Here is a 27,147-nt window from a genome sequence, read left to right on the forward strand (position 1 = left end):
ATCATCTTTTGATTCCCCACAGGCCTGTGAATTTTAAGGTTTCAGTCTAAGTGCAACCTCAAATCAAGGATAGGAATTGAAAATAGGATTTCTGAGGAGAGCCTTACTTTTTCTTTCTACTCAAGGCAAAAAATGTTGTGTTGATGACGTTTGTTTGCTGGTTTGTTTTTGCCTTTTATCCTGCATTGATGTTGTAACCCTTTTTTTTTCTTCAGGGGTGTTTTTCTCTTTGCAAAATTCATTTAACTTCCTAACTTGGACTGCTTCAGTGTAGCCCAAACCCTGAGCAATTATGCTTTCTTTCTTTGCTTTGCTTTTTCTAATATCTGATCAGTTACTTTATCATAAGCCTTGTACATGCTTAAAAATATATATTCATTTATCATATTTAATGCAGTATTTTAGGTGGACTTTACTAGATGTTTCTGTACAAATCTCATCAGATAGTAAAGAGACAAAATTTCTCAATTTTGAAACATACAAAACCACATTTTAAAACATCTCTTGTTAAGGGAGTAACAAAATCATCCTTCATTAAAAAAAAAAAAAAGTTAGACCCCTGATCACTGTAAAACAGCATTCTTACTCCTTATTATATTCAAGAAACCTATTTTGCTATTCCACCTACATAAATTATTCCCATTACCTATACTTACAGCTTTATTTTTTGTTCAGGTTATGTTATCACAATAAACTACATATCTCTACTTAAACATATTTCAATATATCTGAATTATGTCTTGATGCCCATGGGTCTAGTTGTTAAATCCTATTCCCATGACTCTAGAAGGCAGAATATATTTTGATATCAAAAATAGGCTTGAATGCATGTCTCATATTTTACTATAATGAATATGTCTTAGACATATTTAAGTGATGTGGCAATTTGATTGATGGTGTATAAATTGCAGAATACTTTTAGTTTAGCATCGCTCTCAGCATGCTCTGTTCTCCCAATATCCATAGTTAATACTAAAGCAAAGCCCCAGTTACTTTTAGATATGAGAAAATGTAATCTAGTTGAATTTGTTTATTTGTTTTTATTGAAGTATAATTGATTTACAGTATTATGTAAGTTTCAGGTGTATACCATAGTGATTTGTTGCGTTTTTTTCAGCAAATTATATTCCATTATAGGTTATTACAAGATATTAGGTATAATTCCCTGTGCTATACAGTAAATCCATGTTGCTTATATATTTTATGTATAGTAGTTTCTATCTGTTAATCCCATACTCCTTAATTGTCCCTCACTTCACCCCTCTCCTCTTTGGTAACCATAAGTTTGTTTTCTATATCAGTCAGTCAATTTCTGTTTTGTATATAGATTCATTTGGATTTTTAAAATTCCACATATGAGAGATATAGTATTTGTCTTTCTCTGACTTATTTCACTAAGCATAAATTCTCTAGGTCCATCCATGTTGCTGCAAATGGCAATATTTCATTCTTTTTTATGGCTAATACTCCATTGTGTATATTTGTGTGTGAATGTGCGTGTGTGTATACACACATATACATACCTCTTCTTTATCCATTTATCTGTCAATGGATACTTAGGTTGCTTCCATATCTTGGCTATTACAAATAGTGCTGCTATGAACATTGGGGTGCATGTATCTTTTCAAATTAGATTTTTCATTTTTTCTGGATATATCCAAAAGTGGGATTGCTGGATCATATGGTAGCTCTATTTTTAGTTTTTGAAGGAAACTCCTTACCATTTGCCATCATGGCTGTACCAATTTACAGTCCCACCAACAGTGTGTGAAGTTTCCTTTTCCTCTACACACTCTTCAGCATTTAATATTCAGACCTTCTGATGATAGCCTTTCTGACTGGTGTGAAGTAATACCTCATTCTGACTTGCATTTCTCTAATAATTAGCGATGTTGGGGAAATTTTCATGTGCCTGTTAGCAATCAGTATATCATTTTTGGAGAAATGTCTATGCAAGTCTTCTGCCCATTTGTTGATTGGATTTTTTTTTTTTTTTTTGACATTGAGTTGTATGAGCTGCTTGTATATTTTGGATATTTTACCCCTTGTTGTTTGCAGCGTTTGCAAATATATTCTCTCCCATTCTGTAGGTTGTCTTTTTACTTTGCTGATGGTTTCCTTTGCTGTGCAAAGCTTTTAATTTGATAAGGACCCATTTGTTTATCTTCACTTTTATTTATTTTGTCTTGGGAGACTGATCTAAGAAAATATTGCTACAATTCATGAAAAGCATGTTTTACCTAGGTTCTTGGAGCTTTATGGTGTCATGTCTTATATCTAGGTCTTTAAACCATTTTGAGTTTATTTTTGTATACGGTGTGAGAGAATGTTCTAATTTCACTGATTTATATATAGCTGCACAGCATTCCCCACACCACATGTTTTGAAAAGGATGTCTTTTCTCCATTGTATATTCTTGCCTCCTTTGTCATAGATTAATTGACCATATAACTGTGGATTTATTTCTGGTCTCTCTATTCTGTTTCATTAATCCATATATCTGTTGTTGTGCCAGTACCATGCTGTTTTGATTACTGTAGATTTGTAGTATATGCTGATGTCTGGGAGGGTTATGTTTCCAGCTTCATTCTTTTTTTTTTTCTCAGGATTGCTTTGGCAATTCTGGGTCACTTGTGGTTCCACAGAAATTTTAAGATTATTTTTTCTAGTTCTGTGAAAAATGCCATTGGTAATTTGATAGGGATTACGTTAAATCTGTAGATTACTTTGGGCAATATGGTTATTTTAACAATATTAATTCTTCTAATCCAAGAACACAGAATATCTTTCCATTTCATGAATCATTCAATTTGTTTTATAGTTTGCAGCATATAGGACTTTCACCTCCTTGATTAAGTTTATTCCTAGGTATTTCACTTTTTTTGATGTGAGTTTAAATGGGATTTTTTTTAACTTTCTCTTTTTGACATTTCATTATTAGTGTATAGAAATGCAACAGATTTCTGTATATTATTCTTGTATCCTGCTACCTTGCTGAATTCATTTATCCTAATAGTTTTTGTAGTGAGACTTTAGGGTTCTCTATACAGTTTCATGTAATCTTCAAATAGTTATACTTCTTCCCTTCTAATTTGAATACCCTTTCTTTTTTCTTTCTTCCTCCCTTTCTTCCTTCCTTTCTTCCCTCCTTTCTTCCTTCCTTTCTTCCTTCCTTTCTTTCTTCTTTTCCTTTCTTCCTTTCCTTTCTTCCTTTCCGTTCTTCCTTTCCGTTCTTCCTTTCCGTTCTTCCTTCCCGTTCTTCCTTCCCGTTCTTCCTTCCCGTTCTTCCTTCCCTTTCTTCCTTTGTTTTTGTCTGATTCCTGTGACTAGGACTGCCAGTACTATGTTGAATAGAAGTGGTGAGAGAGGGTGTCCTTGTTTTGTTCCAGAATGTAGCAGGAAGGTTTTCAACTTTTCACCACTGAGTATTATGTTAGCTATGGGTTTGTCATAAATGGCTTTTTTTATGTTGAGATATGTTCCCTCTATACCCACTTTGATAGTTTTTATCATTCATGGATGTTGAATTTTATTTTGTCATGTGCAATTTCTGCATCTATTGAGATGTTCATGTGGTTTCTGTCTTTTATTTTGTTAATGTGATGTGTAACATTGATTTGCATATGTTGAACCATCTTGTAACCCTGAAATAAGTCCAACTTAATCAAGGTGTGCAGTCCTTTTTATGTATTGTTGGATTCAGTTTGCTAATATTTTGTTGAGAAATTTGGCATCTATCTTCATCAAAGATACTGGCCCGTAATTTCTTTTTTTGTAGTGTCTTTATCTGATATTGGTATCAGGGTGATGGTGGCCTCATAGAGTGGATTTGGAAGTACACCCTCCTCTTCAGTTTTTTGCAATAATTTGAGTAGGATAGGTATACATTCTTTATGTGTTGGGTAGAATTCTCCAGTGAAACTGTCCTGTCCTGAAATTTCATTTGAAGGGAGTTCTTTTATTACAGTTTCTATTTCACTTCTAGTCATCAATCTGGTCAAAATTCCTGTTTCTTTTTGACTCAGTCTTGGCACGCTATATGTTTGTAGAAACTTGTCCTTTTCTTCTAGGTTGTCCTATTTGTTGGCATATAACTGGTCATAGTATTATGATTTTTTTGTATTTCTGTAGTTTTGGTTGCTGTTTCTCTTCTTTGATTTCTTTATTTGGGTCCTCTTTTCTTCTTGATGAGCCTGAATAGAGGTTTTTCAATCTTGTTTATGTTCTCAGAAAACCAGCTCTTGGTTTTATTGATCTTTTATTTTGTATTTTTGATCTGTATTTTATTTCTTTCCTCTCTGATCTTTATTTTCTTCTGTTGACTTTGGGGTTCATTCTTTTTCAAATTCTTTCAGGTGTTAGGTTAGGTTGTTTATTTTAAATTTTTTGTTTTTTGAGGAAGGCCTGTATCACTATGAATTTCCCTCTTAGAACTGATTTGCTGCATCCCGTAGATTTTGTAATGTTGTTTTCATTTTCAATTGTTTCAAGGTATTTTCTGATTTCTTCTTTGATTTCATCATTGACCTATTGTTTTATTTGTTTGTTTTTGTTTTTGTTTTTTTGCGGTATGCGGGCCTCTCACTGCTGTGGCCTCTCCTGTTGCAGAGCACAGACTCCGGACGCGCAGGCTCAGTGACCGTGGCTCACGGGCCTAGCCGCTCTGTGGCACGTGGGATCTTCCCAGACCGGGGCACGAACCCGTGTCCCCTGCATCGGCAGGCAGACTCTCAACCACTGTGCCACCAGGGAAGCCTGACCTATTAACTTTTTAGTAGAATGTTGTTTAGTTTTCATGTTTTCAATCTTTTACAGTTTTTCTTTCTGTAGTTGATTTCTAATTTCATACTGTTGTGGTCAGAAAAGAGGCTGGATAAAATTTCTGTCTTCTTAAATTTGTTGAGGCTTGTTTTGTGACTTAGTATGTAGTCTATCCTAGATAACATTCCATATGCACTGGAAAAGAATGTGCATTGTGCACTTGTTTTGGATGTAGTGTCCTGGAGATATCAGTTAATTCCAACTGATCTGTTGTGTCATTCAGGACCTTCATTGCCTTATTTATTTTCTGTCTTGATGATCTCCCCTTTGATGTCAGTGTGGTGTTAAAATCTTCTATTATTGTATCATTGTCAATTTCTCTCTTTGTCAGTAGTTGCCTTCTATATTTATGTGCTTCTATATTGGGTGCATATGTCAATGACTGTAATATCCTCTTCTTATATTGAGCTCTTTGTTATATAATGCCCTTCTTTGTCTTTCTTTATGACCTTAGTTTTAAAGTCTATTTTGTCAGATATGAGTATTGCTACCCTTGCTTTCTTGTCATTTCCATTTAGTGAAATACCTTTTTCCATCCCCTCACTTTGAATGTGTGTGTCTTTCACCCTGAAGTGAGTCTTTTGTAGGCATCATATTGCAGGTTCTTGTTTTATTATACAATCAACCACTCTGTCTTTTGATCCGGGCATTTAGTTTGTTTCCATTTAAAGTAAAATTATTGATAGATATGTCCTTATTACCATTTTAATACTTGTTTTCCAGTTTTCATAGTTCATTTCTTCTTTTTTGTATTTCCCCTTTGTGGTTTGTTTTTCCCTTTGTGGTTTGATTTTATGTTGTATTATGCTTAATTTCTGTTCTTTCTAGTTTTTGTGAATGTATTGCTTGTTTTTGATTTGTGATTATCATGGAGTTCATGCATGTTGACCCATAACTATATCTACTTACTTTAAACTGATAGTTATTCAAGTTCAAACACATTCTATAATATCTATATTTTTATACTCCCCTACATTTTGTGACCTTTTTGTTCTATTTTACATATTTGTGCTTATTTTTTTACTGTTTGTAGTTATCACTTTTACATTTTTAAAAATTTTAATGTATGTACTGGCTTATATAAATGATCTTCAATCCTTTTATATATTTGCCTTACCTATTGTGATTTTCCTTTTCCTATAGGTTCTTGCTGCTTTTGTATATAGAGAAGACTCTTCAATATTTCTTCTAGGGTAGGTTTAGTATTTGCTTGTCTGAGATATTCTTTATCTCTCCTTCTATGCTAAATGATAATTTTGGTGAGTAGAGTATCCTAGGTTGCAGGGGTTTTTTTCCTTTCAGGACTTAGAATATAGCATGCTACTATTTTCTGCCTGCAGGGTTTCTATAGAGAAATCAGCTGATAGCCTTATGGGGGTTTCCCTTGTAACTCTTTTTCTCTTATTGTCTTTAGAATCCTCTCTTTATATTTTACTTTGGGTCCATTTGTGTTCATCTTTTTTGAGACCCTCTGTGCTTCCTGTACCTGTATATCTGTTTCCTTCTTTAGGTTTGGGAACTTTTCAGCCATAATTTCTTCAAATACATTTTTGATCTCCTTCTCTAGTCTCATTCTGGAACCTCTATTATGCATAGGTTCGCACATTTTGTATTATCCCATAGATCTCATAAGTTTTTCATTATATATTTCATTTGTCTTTCTGTCTGCTGTTCTCATTGGGTGATTTCCAGTATTCTGTCTTCCAGATAACTTATTCATTCTTCTGTGTCATTTAGTCAGCTATTCATTGCTTCTAGATTGCCTTTTAGCTCAGCAATTGAATTGTCTATTTTTGATTTGTTCATCTTTATATGTATGATGTATTTTTGATGTATCGTGCAGGGAGTTGAGTTCCATATCCTCCTACTCTGCCATTTTGATTCCTCTGCTTAGTCCAGTTCCATTCAAACCTTTCATCTCTTATCCAATTTAAGCATTATATCTCTCGTCAACATTGAATTGGACTAATGACTTACTTGCAACCTGCAGTAGGAAAGGGAAGATTGATTCTGCCTTCTAATCTTGTCCCACCTTACACTTCTGTACCTCTGCTTTCCTGTCTCAGTCTCCTATGGTCAGGATGTTGGGAGAGAAGAGGAGTGCAAGATACAACAATCTGACATCATTTAGTGCTGCTAAATGGATGACAAATAGATTTCTCCAACTCTATTGACCCCAAACTGACCTCCAGATAGTCCCTCTCCCAAATCACATACATGTACTCATGCACACCTATCCCTCTCCATTGATAATTTCATCTTTCCAGTTGATAAGGTTCAAACTCTAGAATAAAATTGTCACTGACCTTCCCTTTTCCTTTCCCTTTCTCCCTCCCACACCATACACAGTTTTCTCCCTCTCATTCTACATCTAATCTATCATAAAATCATCCAATCCTGTCTTCAAAATATAATCAGAAATTTACTGCTCTCATCACCTACTCTGGTAGTGCAATCAACCATCATTACTTTCAAGGATGATTTAAGTTGCATTCAGCATTTTCTGTGCTCCCCCACACACCCTTGCTTCCTATAATCTATTCCCCTCATAGTAACCAGAATTATCTACTTTAAGTAAGGAAAAAGATTATGCTGCTGGCCTTCCCCATACAACACAAGGCAGTGGTTTTAAAAAGTAATAGCCAAAGGTCCATGAGGCTCTGTGTTACCTTGTGTCTGTTATTTTTTTTTACTCTCCTGTACTTTGCTCCTCTTTACTTTTCCTACTGTGGTCTCTGCTCTCCTTCATGTGGACCAGGCACTCCTGCTCCAGGACATTTACTCTAGCTGGTTATTCTGCCCAGGAAGATCTTGCCTTGGATCTCTGTTTGGCCAACTGCCTAACCTTTGCTCAGATTTTATCTTCAGCCAGGTCTGCCCTATTTACCCTCCTTAATATTCTCACCTGCTTCTGCCCTATTTGTAACTTCTAAATCCCCTTCTAATTCTTTTATTGATTTCATGGCTAAGTAAGTTGCATGATACTTTGGGTCATGAATATATATTCTAGCACTATCTGCCTTTCAAATTAAGTATGGCTGTGAGTCTACATTTTCCAGCCAACACATTTCAAGAGGACTCCTTTGCTTTATTAATAACCTTCAGAAAGATACCTTTTCCTCTGTGAATCTTACAGCAGTTTCTATTATTAACATGACACAAACCTAATAGCCAAAACTGATAAGTGTATTAAATAACTTTACAGTAATTCATTAATTTTTTGTTTGGAAACTTGGGAAACAATCGACTTATGAGTAATCCAAGAGCAAATTTTTCCCCTTTTATTTTGTCAAGTACATTGAAGACCTGTGACATAGATGTCTAATTTGTCATCAGAAAATGAACTATAAAGTGGTAAATTTGATAGGACAAATTTTCTCCTGTCACTTTCCATTTAGTAGGCATCTGGGGTGGGGTGTTAAAACTTCTCTTGGTATACAAAACAAAAAGTAATAGTATTGCAGTCACTGCAGCAGTTTTGTTTAGAATTTAGCATTTTTCATCATCCATCAAAGACACAAGGAGACATGAATGCAGACATTACAAAACCTGCTTTCTCCTAAGGCATTAGTTTTCCCAATTTTTCCATTTCCCAGGTCCATTTTTCAATTCAGAGTCCATTTTTCAATTCAATGGCATGACTTACTTTTTTAATGGTTCACTTCACTTATTGCTTCAAAGGACACAATATATAAAAGCAGGAAGAATATTTTGTTATTTTTCCCATCAACAACTGATGGAAAGGGCCAGAGTTTGTTTCTATAATATTTAATATCTCATATACTTTGAAGCTTAATAAACTAATTACATGGAGATCATGTTTTTAAGATTCTTTCTGTCTATAGTAATTACATTGTGTACTTCAAAAATGAATAAAACAGAAAAACTTTCTACATGATAATGCAATGGTAAGTGTAGCATTTCTATAATTATTTGGAGTCTTTCTAGATTTTTAAATCAAAGGTCAGAGGATACATAAATTGAGGGAAGAAAAGATTACAGTATTGGCTGGGATGGTATTACATTTCTTGAAATAGAAAGTGTTACAGATTGAATTGTGCCCCCCAAACATATCTTGTCCTAATCCATGGTACCTGTGAATGTGACCTTATTTAAAAGTGTAGTCTTTGCAAATGTAATCAAGTTAAGATGAAGTCATTAGTACAGGCCTTAATCCAATATGACTGTTGACCTTATAAGAAGGGAAGACGTGTAAACAGAGACACAGAGGGAAAATATCCATGTGAAGATCTAGACAAAAATTGGGGTTACATAGCTGTAAGCCGAAGAAAGCCAAGGATTGCCAGTGACACAGAAGCCAAGAGAAAACAGATTCTCCCCTAGAGGTTTTGGAGAGAGCATGACCCTGTCAATACCTTGATTTCAGACTTCTAGCCTCCAGAACTTTGAGAAAATAAATTTCAGTTGTTTTAAGCTACCCAGTTTGTAATACTTTGTTATGGCAGCCCTAGAAAACTGATACAGAAAGAAAAATGCATTTTCACTTCTGTGAGAGAGAGAGGGAAAAGTTTGTCCATGTTTATTTGGAAATATTTAAAAAATGACATTGAAAACATACTAAATACCAAGCTTTTAATACATATCTCATTCAATTCTCATAATTCAGTGAGCAAGATACAATTTCATCTTACAATTAAGTAAATTGATAACTATACCAAAGCTAATAAATGACGGAGAAAAGATTTGAACACACATCTGTCAGACTGAAAAGCCTGTGTGCCTTCCTATACTAAATTTATTACAAGTTTTTAGTGTACAGAATGTGTAAATGACAATGGCCTTGTATGACAAGACATACATGATAGAGATGCATTATTTTCCTACCTCAAATAGAGCCATTTCTTAAGAATCAGTAAATTTTACTTAAATGGTACATATTTGGCTCCATAAAACTTTTAAATATATACCAACCTAGAATATTTAAAAATATAACAAGAAGCCCTTCTTAAGATAAGGAATCTAAAATGAGCATAAAAAATCACTAATAATGGGGCTTTTAGCAATTATATAAAGTGCAGGTAATTTCTTTTACATGATTTATAAATGCATTTTACTGATAAAGAATAACATTTACCCAGACTCAGCAGAATAGCAAATTTTATTTGAATTCTAAAGATGGCCTAAAAACTGAATCAATTTAGCAAGTAAAAATGTACTACAGCAATGTCTGAACTTCATTAGTGACCAAAAGAACTTGAAAAAACTGAGAAAATGTCTTGGAAGATAAGAAAAAACAGTATAAAGGGGGAAGTAATTCATATTACTGTGTTTCCTTTTCAATGTTTTAAAGGTTTCTTGACAGTTTTTGAACAGCCAGGAAACTTCTGAAGTTTTCCCCAGAGATGCTAATAACGTTATTTTTTCTTAAAAAATATGAATACATATTTTACCTTATTTGTCATCTTATTTGATGCAATAGTCTGTGCGTGCAACATGTACATTTGCAGCAATTATGTTTTGTTGATCTCCCTTTTTTTTCCTCTTTAACCATCCAAAAACTATGTGCTGAAAATGTAATATAGAACAAAATTTGGAGCAAAAGTGATAGTAGAAATATGATACCTGATTCTTTGTCACAAAAATCTGACCAACTAAGGATTACATTTGGGATTCCCTAATTCTTTAAAAGATTCAGAAACTCTAAAGTTCATCATGGCAAAAGAAAGTGGCTAATGAACCCAGACGTTTAAAAGAGGAGTTATTGAATGTGTACAAATTATTTGATATGAGTCCATAAATGATAGTGTATTTCTAAAAAAAACTCAAACAAGAATGACAAGAAAATACACTATGTACAATAAAATATTTTAGGATTAATGAATTTCTGAAATAAAGATAGCCAGTGCCTTCGACAGAATTATTTGTTAGTATAAATAATATTTGAGAAGAATATGCTGTATCCACAAGAGAAATACTACTAGTAATGCCAGTTACCCTACAAAGGGAAAGTATTTGAAATCTGAAGAGAATGACACAAAAATCATAACTAAGATTTCAAGAAATATTCAAGAAATAATTCAGTGAGGGATCACTTCACTATTTTAAGTGATGTTTCCAAATTAAAATTAACTCCACTTCTAGCATATCAAATGCCTTGCACGTGTGCTTGCAGAGTGTCTCTTTGTAGTGTATTAATTGTGGAGTATTGCTTAACTAGCTAAAATATAGAGAGGAAAATATTCCACAGAGGGAAGAATACAGCAAATTCCATAAATTATAGCTCAACATGATGGATATTTAACTGTCTATGATGAAATATATACTTAGAGGGGATTACTAAGATCCAGCAAAGATTGACTAAAATATACATGTAGTTTTACCACATACTATTGTAAAATGGTTACACTTGTAAAAATTATGTAGATGTATGTATACATCTAAAATTATGTATACATCTAAAATTATGTATACATACATACAAATTTATCTTAATTTTACAGGATACTTCAAAATAATTAATGTGCTGTAGTGGATATGATCAATTTAAAGTTGTATTTGGTTTATTGTAATATAGCTGGCAACATTTAAATATTATATAGCAGAATGTAAACTTGAAGTACAGATCTTAGCCACACTCTCAGATGTGCATTCACGGACTTTTTATTCATATATTTGAAAATAAAAGGTAAGGGGAAAAGATCTAAATGATGAAAGGATAAAATTAAAAACTAAATGTGTAAAAATCTCAAAGATTTGAGTAATGGATTCAGACAATTAAAATGAATAGATGCAAAATTCTTCATTTGGGGAAAAACATGTAGACTTGGTTTGATAGTATTTCACATAAGAAATTTAAAGAATATATTTTAACCTGAAGATATGTGCTAGTTTAACACAACTTTAAGAATGGAAGTTGATATGACTACAAAGATAATTGTAAATTCATGCTGCAAGAAGAAATGGTGTCATTTCAGAAGTATTAGATTCAATCTTCCATTCTAATTCATATTTACATTCCATAGCTAGAGGATTTCATTCAGTTCTAATTTTGTCGATTTTAATGGATAAAATATTAAGACAAAGTACAGTTAGGAGGAAAATATGCAGGATATTGGGGTGTGAATATAGTGAGGAAAAAATAAGATGCATAATGTAGAATACATCTTCACAGGCTTGAATCTGTAATACTTGTAATGGAAAATTGCCTGGCATAGCTCCAAATTCAGAACAAAGACTAATTGGTAGGGTTTCCTTAAAATTAAATGCACTTTATTCTTATAAAGTTTGTAACTGTTCAAAAATGGAATGAGTTGGCTCAAACACTATTCGTGAGCCATTATGGAGGATATTCAGGTTGCCCTTTGACTAGAGTGCTTCTCTTCTCAGAACTGCCCTTCACTTTGCTCCAACCAGGTGGGGTAAATAGGATGTACCAATTTCCTAACTACACAAATGGACCTAATCTTTGCTAGCATTTGCTTACAGGGTTTACCACAATTTAGACGTCTTAGGTGGGTTTTAAATTAAACAAGCCAACAGATTTTTTCCCCCATTGGGATATTTTATTGTGAATAACAATATCACCAAATCCTTCTGTGGTTGTAGAAATTAAATGATTTAATTTGGCACCTGTTATGTTCCCCAAGATATTGAGGATGCAAATATGCAGCAGGAAAGGAAGTCAGATATATACAAAAGAGATGAGAGATGGAAAGCAAGACCACTGAAACCAATACTTCTTTGATGTCCAGCTATTTTCCTTCACATCACATGACTTGGTATTTAAATCCTTTATTTCCTTTGGCTGCACCTCTAACATTTCAGTAAAGTATCCTGTTACTAAGTTGGTTTGTGTTGTTTTTCTATGTTTTTCTTCCAAAGAGTATTGTCTAAAATGTCCATCATGGAAGGACTAAAGTAATATTTCTCAGCTACAATTTGGCAAATAGAAGGATGCTATGGGACAGGGAATTGGACGTCCAAAGGACTTATTAATTTGTAACAAAAATTTAATTCCTGTGAATTCCATGCATGATTAAATCCCTAATCATGGAGCTCTAAATATAAAACCACACTTGTATTTTTCAGTATTGCTGCAATTCTTAGTTTTTTTCTTTAAATGTAACAATGCTAATATATAATTAAATGTGTATTGTATATTTAGGTTGCTATTTTCTTCAAATTGTTTTGAAAATAGAACAGTCACACTTGCAATTTTAGACAAAATTGTTTCATAACTAATTTATAGATATTATGAAATGCTTCATTTTAACATGTGACAAAGCTTCTTTGACCAAACTTTAGTCAGGCTTCTGAACCTTCTCCTAGGTCCATTTATGCACTGTCTTATAAAGTCACTTTTAGCAAGACCCCTGCTAAGTCAGTTTAATTAGAACCTGCACCCTTGATATCTGATCACCCTGGATATCTAATTTTGTCCCTCATCCTCTGTCGTCCTTCAGACAATGCCTTATCACCCTGGCCTATCTTCAAATAATCCTGTCAGGTTGGTGTAGCCAGAATTCCCCACACTCCCGAGGTTTCCTCTTAGTAATTTTTCATCCACTGGCCCCCCGACCCTGTTCTATGGCTATAAATCTCAACTTGCTCATGCTATATTCAGAAGTGAGCCCAGTTCTATTCTGAGATCTCTTGGTCCTCTATTACAGTAGTCTTGAATAAAATTTGCTCTTACTGCTTTAACTACTGTCCAGGTTTGGTTTTTCTTTGACACATGCTTAGATTTTAGAAATGGTATTTAAATATATATTATCAACTATTTAAATATATTATCTCCATAAATGCACACATATGTGTGCATGTATAATTTTAAGAGGTACACAATCAAGGGTAAACTTGCATCTAACATAGGTATACAATGACCAACATCAGGGCTGCAATTGATCTCAGCTCTCACTAAGATCTCCAGGTATTTCCAACAGTCTAAACAGATAAATTTCAACTTCAGACAATTGGGCAGCCAAGTTCACAGTAGTTGACACCCAATGACAAGGTCATCCACACCTTTGTATTTTAAGAAGGTAGGGCCATAGTGGGGAAGGGATTGCTGGAGCATAGACCTATGCCCTTACAAGCAGTGCACAGGGCCTAGCTCTCCTGTCCACAGGGGACTACGTGAACAGAGGCCCTCCTTCTGCTTACCCTTCTGCACTTGAATTCTGAAAATGTGAAATTGAGAGAAAAAGATTTTATGACTCTTAAAGGAAGAATCTCTTACATGTTGTCTGACCTAACCTCATTCCCGGTGCAGACATTCTCCTTTTGCCAAACCCATTCCTCCTCTTCATTATCTTTTCCCTCTCTCCAGTAAGCCTTCACTCTGAAACACATTCTCCCAAGATTTCATAGAAAGGAGATTTAAAAAAAATTGTTAAGGAATTTGGTCCAGAAATGTATGTCACGTTCTTCTTCATCTATTTAATTAACTTGTTTTCTCTCTCATGATCTCTTACCTCTTCAAGAGGAAGAAATTTAAACTAGAACTGAAGATAAAATATACCCACTAGTCTCAAGGCATTTATCTTCTGTCCTAGGCATCTAAGAACCTGAAACATGTGATCCAGATTCTTCTTTTCCAGGTCATAGTTGCAGAGTGGGCAGGAATTGATGAATCTGACAACTCTTGGCTTAATCTCTGTCACGATTTGGAAAGCATTCCAAGATGTTTATGTCTCCCAACTGGTTGTGTCATTATCTTCATTGACAAAAATATATGGTACCATCACTTGAATTATATTATTGATGTATAGGAAATGATTTTTCTGCTCTCATGCTACTGCTCCTAACCTCTGCAGTGTTCAAGGATCAACTGTGTAGAAAAGCTTTTCTGATTAAAAGAATTTGGGGAGAATTTGGGATAACAATCATACATTTATAAGAGTGTATTTGACAGTTAAACTTAGCTAGAATACTCTATATTTGAGTTTCTTCACAAAATTTCCATTTGCTAATTTCTGTTTTCCTAGAAATTGGATTGCTTTATTCTTATCCTTAAATCTATTTTAATTATTAAAGGATTCACCAATAATTAACACATCCATCGCCTCACATATTTATCTATTTTGTTGTTGAGAATATTTAAATTCTACTCACTCAGCAAACTACAATTATACAATATCAACTATAGTCACTATGTTTTACAATAGATTCCCAGACCTTATTCATCTTAGAGCTGAAAGTTTATACCCTCTAACCAACCTCTTTTTATTCCCCCAGCCCTTAGCAACCACCTTTCTACTGTTTTTATGAATATGACCTTTTTTTTTTTTTTACGATTCCACTTATAACTGATACCATGCAGTGTTTATCTTTTTCTGGCTTATTTCACTTAGCATAATGACCTCAATGTCCATCCGTATTGTCACAAATGACAGGGTTTCCTTTTTTCTTATGGTTTGATAATATTCCACTGTATATTTATGAATTTATCTTTATCCATTCATCTGTTGATAAACACCTCTTTGCATATCTTGGTTAATGTGAATAATGATGCAGTGAACATGGGCATGCAGATATCTCTTTGATAGTATTTTTTTATTTCCCTTGGGTGATTGCTGGATCATATTCTAATTCTGTTTTTAATTTTTTGAGGAACCTCCATGCTGTTTTCCACAGTAGTGGCATCAATTTACACTTCTATAAACAGTGAACAAGGGTGTCCTTTTCTCTGCATTCTTGATAACACTAGTAATGTCTTGTATTTTTGATGATAGACATTCTTAAAGGTGTGAAGTGATACCTCATAGTGGTTTTGATTTGCATTTCCCTGGTGATAAGTACATGTCTTTAGAAAAATTTCTGTTCAGTTTCTCTGCCAATTTTATAATTGGGTTGCTTGTTTTTTTGCTATTGTAGTATTCTCCCCTAATACCATCTTTCTTAGCTCATCCTTTTGACTCCTTCTTTCCATAAATCACTTAGAAACGCATGTACATAAACTAATAATCAAATATGTTCTTCTAATGTCTATCTATTGCTGATAGACAAAAGAAGACAATTCCTAGCTCAAAATGATGAAGTAAACATAATGTAATTTTACATACCAATATCTTCAGCTAGGATGGTTCCCTTGGTGCTAGCTGCTACACCTGTCTAAAGTTCTTCTTAATTTGCGTAAATCTCTTATCTGAATTTATAAACAGTAAACTAAGAAATTCCTATCTTTTCTTAATTCTTGGTAAAGGTGAAAGAGAAGTTCTCAATTTATGATTGGGGGCAGGAAGGAAAAAGTAACTGAAGGCACCTTGTTAAACTGACATGATATTTATTTCCAGATCTACAGATAGTTTTATGATAATGACCTCATTATTTGGTTGACAGGTTATTGTGCTGACAACTGAAAATTGATGAGCCTTTTTAAATTAAGAAAACATATTCAAGTTTTGGTTTCCTTCTAACATTTTCCACATGCTTTGAACTCTGTTGCAGTTAACTTATCCTGTCTAGAACCAATTTAATAGAAGTTAATTTTTCTTTTATGATTGGTATAAACCTCTAAATTGAAGAAGCAGGGTTTTTTTTTGTTTGTTTTGTTTCGTTTTTCCTCTGATACATACTAAACTTTTCACAGAAGGCATTAACTGAAATGGAGAGTGTGGTCTTCCTAAGCTTTGTAAATAAGTATGAAAGTACTTAAGAGAACAATGTTGTAAATAGTATTTCCAAAAATATGTTGCTGTTTTTAGATAAGTGGCCCTAGCTGAGAAAAGTTACACAATTGTTACTGAAAATTAATATTCTTACTTTATTTAACTTGACCGAATACTGAATATATTGTTGATTTTTATAAAATATAAACATCAAACTACAAAATGTACAAAAATAGAATTTATGCAATTAATCAATTTATGTGATTACTTAAATCACATAAATTTAAAATGTGTCTTTTTAAATTTGGGGAAATATAGATATATTTATAAAAAAATGTCAATTAAAGGGGAGGTATACAAATCATAAAACATCTTTATTCCACTTGGGTGATTTTATGATAAAATAATAAAAATACAAAAGTGAAAATCAATTACCTATTTAAGAAATAGAAAGAAACCTCATACTTTAATTGCTATAGTGTTTGATTCTATCACAAATCTGTGCTCAGACTTTTTTTGTTGTGATTATTGCCTCTTTTTTCCTAACATTTTTTGGGTCCTCATCCCAAGACTGTTTTATCTGTCTTCATATCACAGAGTTAAAGCTATCTGAAATCAGTAACAGAAGACAGTTACCTTAAACCTTGAGTTTTGATAACACTTAACCTGACATCTGTAAACAAATAACATGTGCTAATTACCTGTCAAAGGAAACAATGTGAATTATTAATGCTAGTGTAATGAAGTCAATTAAAATTATTTACAGGTTTTGGGGGTAAAAATTCAGGTTCTTCCAGTTTATTGATTTCATTAGTAAATTGCTGCAAGATCAAAGATGGTTGCAAACTCTGATGCTTGCAATTTTAAAACCAAGCTTACCTGATGATTTTTTTGTAACTATAATTAATCATGGAGTTGAGGTTTTACCTCAATGTAAACATGAGTCTGTAGCCCTAAAGTACACTGATATTTAAGTTTTGTTGTAAATGAAATCAAGATGTGAGAGAGAACTTTGGAATTAGAGATGCCGAGTTTATAGAAGTTATATGTAAATGGAAGACAAAGTATAAAATCTTTTACCTCATATTTTTATTAACAGCATGCTGTGGTTTGGGCCAAACACCAACTGGTATGGGTTTTAAGCTAATGGAGTTCAATAACATTGCATTCACAATGAAATCATTAAGAGGGGTGGGATAGGGAGGGTGGGAGGGAAGTGCAAGAGGGAGGAGTATGGGGACATATGTATGTGTATAGCTGATTCACTTTGTTATAAAGCAGAAACAAACACATCATTATAAAGCAATTATACTCTAATAAAGATATTAAAAAAAAAACAAAACCCAAACATTAATTTTTCTCTTCTACTTTCCCAGAGTAACTGTGCGGCATACATGAATTTACTTCTGCCTGTCTCCCTTATCAAGTGAAACTAAATATACAGTCTCACTTAGGGGAAATATATGACAAACATAAGAAAAAAAAATAAAATTACTTGTGCTATTATTTCTTCAAAATTGGGATTGCGTTGTATTATGAGATGCATCTGCCTTTCACAGCACCTCCTAATTTACCATTGTTTCCTAAAGGGGCATAATGATTAAAACCTCACCCTTTGGAACCAGAATTCTTGGTTCACACCTAAGCTATGAAATAGGCCAGTTTTATAGTCTTGTACATTTTGCTGTTCTGTGTCTCAGTCTTAAATATAAAATGAGAATGGTATATTTATAGGATTTTTTTGATATTACATGAGCTAATTCATGAAAAGGAAATGAAAAAAATTGCCCAAAGCACAGTAGGCCTGCAGGGACAGTCGGTATCTTTTATCTTGGTCTCTGTACTCTTTGGAGACAATGAAGAATGATATATGGTAATAGAGTATTCTTTTATTTAATGCCTTGTGAACATTTTTATCTCTATGGCTGTAATTGTTTTCAATTTCCACTCTTCTGGCCTGTAAGATCGTATCAACTACAATAGCATGCTCTTGTGTGACCAGCATTTTCTTGTATATCCTGTAATTGATAATATATGGGTGTTAATATTATAGCACAGGAAGAATGATTCTATTGAATTTCGATGTTTGTAACACTTTAAATTTGCTCTGCTTTAATACTACCTAGAATATCAGGTAACCAATTAATAAAAAGGTTTTTTCTGGACAGATTAATTTTTTTAGGCTATCAGCAAATATAAAGGAATATAAGTTAGTATCATTTACTTTAGGCAGACACTATTCTATATTATAAATGTGCTATATTCCAACCAGAAATTAGAAAGTTATGTGATGGCTTCTAATCTGATAGCTCTAACATTAATTAGGTTCTACTTTTGGTAATTGATCAAGACATATTTAAACTTCAAATCTGAAATACTTTCTTTGAATAAAATATATTTTGAACTTAATTATCTAACTGAACGAATCATGGGGAAAGAATGTTCTTTGAGACGTCATCTCTCTCAGTTATTTTAATATTATATTACATGAATTCTAAAGATACCAGCAAAGGAAGGAGGAAAAGGCTAAGATCCTCTGCGTTCTCACTTTAGCTTTAAACAAAGTAGGTGAATATTACCTTTAAATAGTAGGCATTCACATGCCTACTATTTTGGTGAAGTTAATGTGGGTAAAGATGTTTGAAAATGACTGAACAATTATTATTGAAATAGACCCTAGATGATACTGTTATTTTATTTTAAAATAATTATATTTTATTATGTGCTTTGCCAGCTTTCAGGCAATGGGTGGCTTTTACGTCAATGCTTTTAACTTCATTCACTGGTTTTTGGAAGGCTATAAACAGTAGGCCATAGTTAAAGACACAGAATCTAGAATACAGATTCTGCCACTGAATAGTGAGAGACTGTGGAACATTACTTAACCACTTCAGTCTCCAGTTTTCTTGAGGCAATTGTGTTGTAACAGTATAGAGAAAAAAAATAGTATTTTCCCACATGGGAAAACCATTTTTTGAAAAGACTACTTCCTCTTCATTGAATTGTCATGATAACCTTGATGACATTAATTGACCATTTATATCAGAATTTATTTCTAGACTTTCAATTTATACATTGTTCTAGAACTGGATTATTGCTGGGTTTATAGAAGTTTTTTGTGGAATTCTTAGAATCCCAATATAAAAGATCATGTCATGTGCAAAGAGATACAGTTTTGCATTTATTTCATTGTAATCTAGATATTTTCTCATTTTTTTTCTAATTGCTCTGGCTAGAACCTGCAGCTCAATGTTGAATAGAAGAGGTAAAAGCAACATCCTTATCTTGTTACTGATCATAGAGGGAAGATTTTTAATTACTCCATTAAGTATGATGTTAGCTGTGGGTGTTTTACAAATGCTCTTGAAGCTGAGGAAATTCCCTCTTTTCCTTGTTTGTTGAGGGGTTTTATTACAGAAGGGTGTTGGATTCAAATTTTTTTTTCTGCATTAACTAGACTGTTTTTTGTCCTTTATGCTGTTTATATGATGTATTAGATTGATTAAACATATGAAAATCAATGTTGCTTTCTTGTGAGTTAGTCTACCTGGTCATGGTGTATAGCATATGTATGCATATGCTGCTAGACTCAGTTGACTGGTATTTTCCTGAGGTATTTTTTCCTTGTGTCTTAGGGTATAGGGTCTGTTTATTGAATTGAGGTCTCTCTCTTCCCCTCCTTCCATCCATCCCTTTAAATAGTCATGTATAGCTATATATTTCTAAGCAGTGCTTTAGCTTCATCTCACAATGTTTGGTTTGTTATGTTTTTGTTTTCAAAAACTATGTTGTTTTCAAAGTGTTTTCTAACTTCCTTGTGATTTCTCTTTGGCCCATTGGATGTTAAGAATAACATTGTCTAGTTTCCACATAGTTGTAAATTTTTCTTATTTCTTTGTTATTGATTTCCAAATTAATTCCTTTGTATTAAAGCACATACTTTGTCCTTTAATACAAAGAAAAATCTTTTTTAAATTATTGGGACTTGTTGGAAGGAGAGAGGGAAGGAGGGAAGGAACCAGTGATGATGGAGTATAAACCTAAGACTATCATACTCCAGAGCATCTAGTTCTAACCAGTATGTTATCTTGTCTCTTAGACAGCTATTGAAAATCATCATGTTTTCTACCTCTCTTCCACTTCTATAGTTCATACCAGAATCATGTTTTTTTCCTCTAGTTCTTCAATCATCTCCTAATTGTTTCTCTTCCTACCTATACATTTCAATAAACTTCTAACTGTTTCAGTGCTTAAAACACACATAGTCAAGGCAAATCTTTACATAATCACTAATTTCTTCTGCAGCCCCAAACCTCCACTCTCTCCTGCCTTAATGTTATTCAACTACTTCTAGTTTCCTGAACATATCAAGTGCTTCCTTGACTACATTCCAATGCATGCAGCATTCCACTTCTCTATTATCTGGGTCACACCATCTCATCCTTCAGATAATAGCTTTAGCATAACTTATTTTCAAATGTTTTCCTTACCTAAGAAAGCCTTGTCAGGTGCCAGTTTGTTTTTTTTACAGATTAAGTTAGCATCTAGCAATCTTATGCAGAACACACAGGTTTGGTCAAAATTAAGATCATATAGACTGTTTCATGGAGAATAGCTGCCAGGCATGGGGCACACTTTATACTATTTTCTCAGTTCAGGAACCAGTTAAGAATAAAAGTTGAAATGCTTAAGTTCACTAGGCCTCCTCAGTAGTGATTTCCTTTCTGTTAATCTCAGTGTTTGGCCCTACCCATAAAATCAAATAAAGGATTAAATTAAAGTTAAAACATGAAAGAGTCATGATTACATTATGGATAGTTTATTCTAGGCCTCCTTATTTCAACACATGGTTTATGCCAATTATCCATTCTTGAGACCTGGGCTTTTAAAATAAAATTCTATTCAAAAGGAGGAAAGTTAGAGGAAAGAGTGATTTAGCTTTCACATTTCCTCTTTCCCCACTCATCACTCAACATTTCACAGGCATGTTCAAGGCTTATTTCTGCAGCTTGAAAGGCATGTGAGTCTTCTGATGATGATATGTAAGGTATCTGTCTAAGTATTAATTGATTTCAACCAGGTTCCTCATACTTTGCTTGGGAACTATGTCTCCAAACAAGACAGATGATATTATTTGTAATGCTCCTTGCTTCTAAACTGGCACAGAAAATATGTTTTTATATTTGATTTCTTGATGTCAGAAATGGGAATAATTCTATAGTTAACCAGCAGAACTTTGAAGTTATTTCAAGTTAATGGGCTGTGATTAGGGATTTCAAAGAGAAATGTCTTGTTAAATGATATGATGAAGAATCAGATATTATTGGATCTTATTTTTGCTGGGCCCCATAAATAATGTAATTACTTATTAGTCACACCTCTTCTCTTACGGGGCTCCAAAAATAGGAAATGGGGAAACGAAGACAACCCATGCTGAAATTCCCAAAGCAATACATGCTGAAAACTAGGCTTGGATATTGGCTTAGTTTGAAGAACCAAGAAAACCTCTTTCTTTACTTCCAGTCATAATGTTAAACCAATAACTATACAGAAAGAGGAGAAGTTATAGTGGATCAGCTTTTGGAAATTTGGTATTAACTAAATAGCTGAAGCATACTATATTTGAAGGAACTGATGGTTGAATGGTGTCCCCTCAAAATATGCTAAAGTCCAATCCCCAGTACCTATGTGTGTGATCTTGTTTGGAAAATTGTCTTTGTAAACAGTCAAGTTAAGGTGAGATCATTAGTATGGATCTCACACAATCCAGTGTGGCTAGTGTCCTTATCAGAGGGGGAAATTTGGTCACAGAAGCAGATACACAAGAATGTCTTCTGATGATTTAAGTGAGGCTACCACAAGCCCAGGAACACCATACATTTCTAGCAAATCATCAATAGCTAGGGAGAAGCATGGAACAGATGCTCCCTGAGAGTCTTCAGAAGGAGCCAACCCTGTAAACACCTTGATCTCAGATAGCCTCTAGAACTGTGAGATAATAATTTCTGTTGTTTAAGCCCTACAATTTGTAAAAACATTTTTTATTGCAGCCCTAGCAAAGTAATACAGGTACTATGAATAATTTTAATTAATCAATGGACATAATGAGTAATAAAGTTATATTAAATATGGATGATTGGGATAAATTCTTTAACCAAAATAGATTCCATGACAGACATATGCTGTTTCTATTGAATTTATACCACAAATCAATGTGATTTGATGATTTGAACATATATTACAGAGAATCATTTTTCCTTCACAGCATTTTAATAGTTTAGATTCATTTTTGAACACAGTAGTTCAATATATTAAAATTTTGAGTCATTTCAAAATAGAGATGATAAATGGAAAACAAATAAAAATAGCAAATGTTTTATTATTTGCCCTTGGCATAAGAGAATCAAAAGAGTGAAACCTGAAAAAAGTAATACGAAAACTTGTTATCCTGAGGTTAAGAAGTGTTTGCCTAATACGTCATGTTGGTTTGTTCAAAAATAGAATCACTTTATCAAAGTATAACTCTACAAATTTGTCATGATAAACCATTTATACTGGGCAATTTAAAATGTATTCGGTAATTAAGTTTTATAAAAATAAAACATTCTTTCATGAAAGATGTTGAAAATCTCTTTAAAATATTAATATATTCCTGTTCTTACTGGCATAAATAATTACTTCTAAAGCATAGGTTTTGGTGGACAAAAGATGCAAATGCTAGTTTACTGAATATAGTTTTTAAATAAAACCTCAAATATGCATGGAAAAGAGTCTTTTATACTTTAAATTAATGAGCATTAATTACACTAGGAGGAAGAAAATGTATTCATAAAATCTCCAGAAAACTAAGTCATTTTTTCCTACCTCCTTCCTAGGATTAGTTCTAAACACCAAGGTTTATCAAGTCAGTGGCATCATTGGAGAGGAGGTATTTACTCCTATGTCTTGATATGTCCTGCTAATAGGATCTTAAAGACCCCCTGTCTTTCTCAGGTATCACCATATCTCCATGTTGATAACTGTCTAAGGCCCTACTATAAGAATGGATGTCTGACTAAGTGGTCAAAACAATTTCAACGGAGGCTTCCCATCTTTGAAAAGTAAAAGACCTCTTCAGGCAGTATACTCACTTAGCTAGTTCTCAGGCCACTTATTGGGCATGGGAAGCTTCACTCAACCTTGTGTTTTCCTTAGGCTTGTGAAAGAACTTGGGGATCATTCCACTTTTTTCATTCCTCCAAGGGGACTCTACTTTACCACTTTGTCAGCCTCATGGTCTGGAAATTTGGTGCCATACTGTGGCCCCTCAGAGGGTAACTGTGACACTGGTATCTTGTATGCTTATTTCCCCAAATCTGTTTGCTGTATCTATGTCATTCCCCTTGAAGCTAACTTAGGTAGTCAGGGGGAAGGTTTTCTGCTCAGAGATGCTCACCAGTGGCAACCTTTTTGCTTCCTTTCCCCTCCAGTTTTCTCTCACCCTTTCAACAACTGGAGTGGTTTTTGTTTTTTATAATTTTTATTGGGGTTTAGTTGCTTTACAGTGTTGTTACACTTTACTGTACAGCAGAAAGTATCAGTTGTACGTTTACATATACTCACTTCCTTAGATTTCCTTCCCATTTAGGTCACCACAGATAACTGAGTAGAGTTCCCTGTGCTAAATAGTAGGTTCTTATTAGTTACCTATTTTATACATAGTGGTGTATATATGTCAAACCCAATCTCCCAGTTCATCCCACCCTCCCCTTCCCTCCTTGGTAACCATAAGTTTGTTCTCTATATCTGTGACTCTATTTATGCTTTGCCAATAAGTTCACCTGTAACATTTTTCTAGATTCCACATATGAGTGATATTATACGATATTTTTCTCTTTCTGACTTACTTCACTCTGTATGACAGTCTCGAGGTCCATCCACGTCTCTGCAAATGGCACTATATTGTTTCTTTTTATGGCTGAGTAAAAATTAATTAGTTCTAATTAGTTTAGAACTAATTCCATTGTATATATGTACCACATCTTTTTTATGCATTCCTCTGTCGATAGACATTTAGATTGCTTCCATGTCCTGGCTATTGTAAATAGTGCTACAATGAACATTGGGGTGCATACATCCCTTTGAATTATGGTTTTCTCCAGATGTAGGCCCAAGAGTTGGATTTTTGGGTCATATGGTAGCTCTACTTTTAGTTTTTTAAGGAACCTCCATATTCTTCTCCATAGTGACTGTATCAATTTACATTCCCCCCAACAGTGCAAGAAGGTTCCCTTTTCTCCACACCCTCTCCAGCATTTATTGTTTGTAGATTTTTTGATGATGGCCATTCTGACCGGTGTGAGGTGATACCTCATTCTAGTTTTGATTTGCATTTCTCTGATAATTAGTGATGTTGAACATCTTTTAATGTGCTTTTTTGTTTGTTTTTTTATCTGATTTTGGACAACTAGAGGAAGTGATAGCTGAAGACATGGCAGATTTTTAGCAGTAATATTCCCAGATTTTTCCCTTTTCTTCTGTTTCTATCATTCTGCCATGATAACTTTTTCCCTAAGCAGAAGTGACTAATGTTAGATGCATCGGCTAGGGACATAAGCATTAGTACCTTAAAAGAAAACAAAACAGGGCTTCTCTGGTGGCGCAGTGGTTGAGAGTCCACCTGCCGATGCAGGGGACACGGGTTCGTGCCCCAGTCTGGGAGGATCCCACATGCTGCGGAGCGGCTGGGCCCGTGAGCCATGGCCGCTGAGCCTGTGCGTCCGGAGCCTGTTGCTCCACAACGGGAGAGGCCACAACAGTGAAAGGCCCGTGTACCACAAAAATCAAAACAAAACAAAGAAGAAAACAAAACAACTCACAGAAGCGTCAGAATAACAAACTCAATGTAGATTATCTTAAATATTTACCTTGGAACAAGACTGGCTTTCTAATCCACCAGTTATGTCATTGTATAGAGCCCTATGATCAAAAGGATGCCACACTTGGCTTAACACTCTACTATCACTGTCTGGAAATTCTTATTTGGGAACAAGGGGGTCTCATATTTTCACTTGGACTAAATCCCACAAATTACGTAGTATTTGGCATACTAAGGATTACAAAATAACAGAGCAATTTCCAGGCTAAACTAGGATAAACTATGGACAATTACTATAAGTAAAATAACTTTTCTATTACATATGCAGTTCTAGAACTATAAGTTGAAACCAACTGTAAATTGAACCCATTAATTGGAAGTGAAATCATCGGAAGTGAAATCATTGGAAGTGAAAAACATAGCTAAGATTGTAAACACAACACGATATCAATAAAAGTGTATCCAAAAAACAATAAAGACTTATTTTTAAAATGTCAGGTTCACCATACTCAACTGCTCAAGATCCCTCACCTGTATTCCTCCTTTATTTTTGTGGTGCTTAACTCAGTTTTTGTTTCTATACTCACTGTTTCATTGTCCCTGGGAGACTTTAATGTCCATGTAGATAAACAAACCATTATCTTGAATCCTCAGTTTCTTGAGCTCTTTATGTCTAGTGATATTTTTCTCCATATCATCTTAGCCACCAACTTAAAACCCTACCCTAGACTTTATCATTCTTGACACTTCTGTTCTTCTAGGTAAAATAATTCAGAAACTCAAATTTATATCTGAAATGTATTTTGTTCCATTTTGCTTGCTCAATTACTCTTTATATAACTTAAAATAATTAATCAAGACATCAAAACATACCCATCATTATAGTAAATGCTCTCCAATTAAAATCTAAATTAAAATAGTTTTCAACTGGATTAAAAAGCAAATCTCAAGTCTATTATACATGTAAAATACAGACTTAAATTAATAAAACATTCATATAAAATCATGGGCAAAAGGATATTAAGTCAATCAAAAGAAAAAGAAAAATATATATTTTTTATCACACAAGGTAGAATTTTAGAAAAAAAAAAATCTAAAGACACATTTCATAGTGATAAAACATATAGTGAAAAAATATAAGCAAGACTTGTATAGATACCGAACAACCAGCATTTAAATTATAGTGAAAAAATGACTCAGTAGTAGAAGTAACTAACATTATTTGAAATTGCTCTTGGCTCAAAAAGAGATGATTATATCAAAATAAAAATGGTCAGAATAAAGTTAGAGTTAACGTAGGAGAGATTTGATCATAATATCCTCTTAGCTTTAAAGAACTGAACATTCCAATTTTATTTAAAGAATTTAAAGCTATTGCTTCAGAAATGCTGATATTTCTTGGACAAACTCTGATAAGATAGGAAAGAAATGAATGACTGTTAGGAAGATCATTTAACAATATTTGAGTAATTATTAACCTAAACTGTAAAATATTAAAAACTTTTCTATGAAAATCAGGAATTGGAGAAGGACATCTGCTATTGCAATCATTTGTATTATCAAAAAAATACAATCAATGGAATAAACTTAATAAAATTGAAATGACCATAAGAAAATTCAACAAAATACCTCTAACACTGGAAGAATATTAAAAAATATATAGTATAAAAATATAAAAATACTAAAATTAATAAAGGATTTTGGTTACATGGTTAAAGATAGCTATTCAAAAGTAACATTTTCTTCTCTTCTGATAACACACAGCCACATATAATAGAAAAGTTTTGCATTTGCAGTAATCAAAAGTAACTGCAATCTTGGATATAAATAAATAAGACAAAAATCCACATTAATAAAACAAAACTTATTGAAGAATATTACAAAAATAAGTAAGCAAAA

This window comes from Globicephala melas, chromosome 4 (genome assembly GCF_963455315.2).
Source record: "Globicephala melas chromosome 4, mGloMel1.2, whole genome shotgun sequence".
Lineage (NCBI taxonomy): Eukaryota > Metazoa > Chordata > Mammalia > Artiodactyla > Delphinidae > Globicephala > Globicephala melas.